Genomic DNA, 3,738 nt, shown 5'->3' with positions numbered 1-3,738 from the left:
AAGGACAAAAAAACCAAACACTGCATGTTCTCACTCATAGGTGGGAATTGAACAATGAGAACACATGGACACAGGAAGGGGAACATCACACACAGGGGCCTGTTGTGGGGTGGGGGGAAGGGGGAGGGATAGCAATAGGAGATATACTTAATGTTAAATGACAAGTTACTGGGTGCAGCACACCAACATGGCACATGTATACATATGTAACTGACCTGCACGTTGTGCACATGTACCCTAAAACTTAAAGTATAATAATAATAAAAAAATATATATATATAGAATATCATAGTAACACATTCTATGGAAAAAGAACAGTTAGGAGAATGGAGAATATCATGCCATGCTTAGAGGTAAAAGGGTTGCTATTTTATAGGGTGATCAGAAAATGCTTCTCTAATAAGGCAACATTTGAACAGAAGCCTGAAGGAAGAAAGGGAGTAAGCCATATAGGAGAGTACACGTCCAGGAAGGGAATACAGTAAGTGCTAATATCCTGACATGGAAATTTTCTTGGATGTTTGAGAAATAGAAAGGAGATTAGTATAGCAAAAGCAAAGTAGTTGAGGCAGACAGTGCCAGGAAACGTGCTAGAAAGGATGTAGGAAGCGTGTTCACATTTGGTCTTGCAAGCATTTAGCTTTTAAGCCTGGGTAACATGACAAGACCCCATCTCTACAAAAAATTCAAAAATTAGCTGAGTGTGGTGGTGCACATCTGTAGTTCCAGCTACTCGGGAGGCTGAGGTGGGAGAATTGCATGAGCCCAGTAGCTGGAGGCTGCAGTGAGCCAAGATTGCACCACTGCACTCCAGCTTGGGTGACAGGGGGAAACACTGTCTCAAAAAAGTATATATATAGAATTTATCTTTTACTCAAGTGGGGAAGAAGCCCCTGGAAGGTATGAAAAAGAAGTGTGGCATGATCAGAACACTCTAGCCAGTGTGCTGAGACTAGAATGTAAGGAGTTTGGAATAGAGATGCAAACCAGTTAAGAGGTTATGGCAAAAGTATAAGTAAGCTGAATGCAGCAACATATAAAAAGGTCATATATCATAACCAATTGGGATTAATCCCAGGAAGGCAAGGTTGGATTAACATCTGAAAATTAACCAATATAATACATTTTATTAACAGAATAAAGGACAAAACCATATGATCATCTCAATGTAAGTTGAAAATATTGACAAAATTTCATGATAAAAATTCTTAACAAACAGAATGGAAGGAACTTCTTCAACCTGGCAAACGGCATCTACAGATCATCCCAGCTAACATTATGCATAATGGTGAAAGGCTGAATGCTTTTCTTTTAAGGTCAGGTACAATACAAGGAGCTGCATTCCAACCACTTCTATTCAACATTGTACTAGGGGTCCTAGCCAAGGTAATTAGGCAAGAAAGTGAAACAAAAGCTTCCAGATTAGAAAAGAAAAAATAAAACTATCTTTATTTGCAGATGACATGATCATTGTATTAGTCCGTTCTCATGCTGCTTATAAAGACATACCCAAGACTGGATAATTTATAAAGGAAAGAGGTTTGACTCACAGTTCCCCATGGCTGGGGAGGCCTCACAATCATGGAGGAAGAGCAAGAAGCATCTCACATGGTGGCAGGCAAGAAAAGAATGAGAGCCACGCCAGAGGGAAACCCGTTATAAAATCATCAGATCTCGAGAGACTTCTTCACTACCAGGAGAACAGTATGGAGGAAACGCCCTTATGATTCAATTATCTCCCACCGTGTTCCTCCCACAACACATGGGAATTATGGGAGCTACAATTCAAGATGAGATTTGGGTGGAGACACAGCCAAACCATATCAATCTTTTTTTTCTTATTCTTTTTTTTTTTTTTTTTGAGATGGAGTCCCACTCTGTTATCTAGGCTGGAGTGCAGTGGTGTGTGATCTCGGCCCACTGCAACCTCAGACTCCTGAATAGCTGAAATTACAGGCACCTGCCACTATGCCTGGCAAATTTTTTTTTTTTTTTTTGAGACAGAGTCTCTCTCTGTCGCCCAGGCTGGAGTGCAGTGGCGTGATCTTGGCTCACTGCAAACTCCGCCTCCCGGGTTCAAGCCATTCTCCTGCCTCAGCCTCCCGAGTAGCTGGGACTACAGGCGCCCACCACCACGCCCGGCTAATTTTTTGTATTTTTAGTAGAGACGGGGTTTCACCGTGTTAGCCAGGATGGTCTCAATCTCCTGACCTCGTGATCCACCCACCTCGGCCTCCCAAAGTGCTGGGATTACAGGCGTGAGCCACTATGCCCAACCATATCAATCTTGTATATAGAAAAACCTAAGGAATCTACAAAAAAAAAAAACCCTATTAGAACTAATATAATAATAATCAGCAAGGTTGTAGACTATGAGATCAATATACAAAAATTAACTCAATTTCTTTACATGTACAATGAATAACCCCAAAACAAAACTGGAAATATAATTCTATTTAAAATAGTATCACAAAGAATGACAATACTTAGAAACAAATGATGAGCACTAGCCTGCACTCCTGCCCTGCCTGTGCGCTGCCCGAGTGTGGAGCTGCTGTGCTGCGAAGGCTCGAGGACCCGCAGCCGCCAGGGGATCAGCGCGTCCTGCAGAGCTTGCTCCCCTTGGAGTAGCGCTACCTGCACTGCGCCTCCTACTTCCAGTGCGTGCAAAGGGAGAGCAAGCCGCACATGCGGAAGATGCTGGTTTACTGGATGCTGGAGGTGTGTGAGGATCAGTGCTGTGAGGAGGAGCAGTGCTGTGAGGAGGAAGTCTTTCCCTTGCCATGAACCACCTACATGCTACCTGTCCCGCGTCCCCACCCACCCCAAAGGCACAGTTGCAGCTCTTGGTTGCGGTCTCCATGCGGCTGGCCTCCAAGCTGCCTAAGACTGGGCCCATGACCGTAGAGAAAATGTGCATCTACACCGACCACGCTGTCTCTCCCTGCCAGTTGCGGGACTGGGAGGTGATGGTCCTGGGGAAGCTCAAATGGGACTTGGCCGCTGTGATTGCTCATGACTTCTTGGCCCTCATTCTGCACCTACAGACAGGCCTTGGTCAAAAAGCATGCCAAGATCATTTTGGCTTTCTGTGCTACAGGTTACACCTTTGCCATGTACCCACCATCCAGTTTTGAAAACAACCCAAATGCCTGTTAACTGATGAACAGATAACCATATGTGATATATATCAATACAATGGAATATGGCCTGGCATGCTGGCTGATGCCTGTAATCCTGCACTTTGGGAGGCCAAAGTGGGAGGATCACTTGAGCCTAGGAGTTCAAGGCCAGCCTGGGCGACAAAGTGAGACTCCTTCTAAAAAAAATAAAATAAAATAAAAAATAAAAACAATGGAATATTATTCAGCCATAGAAAGGAATAAAGTACTAAACACACTATAACATGGATGAACCTTGAAACTATTATGCTAAATGAAAGACGCCAATCATGAACGACCACATATGGTATGATTTCAATTATATGAGATGTCCAAAATAGGCAATTCCATGGAGACAGAGAGTAGATAAGCAGTTGCTCAGGGCTGGAGGGAATGGGGTCATTGTGGGTGGGTGGTAACAGCTAAAGGACACAGGGTTTCTTTTGGAGTTGTTGAAAATGTCTTAAAAATGATTGTGGTGGTTTTTGCACAACTCTGAATATACTAAAAACCACTGCATGTAGTACACCTGGGGACCCTGGTTCTCTGCCCTTTGTCTGGCCACTCCTTCCCTGTG

General features: G+C 43.7%; 1 pseudogene; it reads left to right on the top strand.

Moving 5' to 3' along the window:
• The first annotated feature begins 2,580 nt into the window (after positions 1 to 2,580).
• Positions 2,581 to 3,159, top strand: LOC100443032 (G1/S-specific cyclin-D3-like; annotated as a pseudogene).
• Positions 3,160 to 3,738: the final 579 nt, after the last annotated feature.

Source organism: Pongo abelii, chromosome 8 (genome assembly GCF_028885655.2).
Source record: "Pongo abelii isolate AG06213 chromosome 8, NHGRI_mPonAbe1-v2.0_pri, whole genome shotgun sequence".
Classification (NCBI taxonomy): Eukaryota; Metazoa; Chordata; class Mammalia; order Primates; family Hominidae; genus Pongo; species Pongo abelii.
This window is presented reverse-complemented; position numbering and strand designations above follow the sequence as displayed.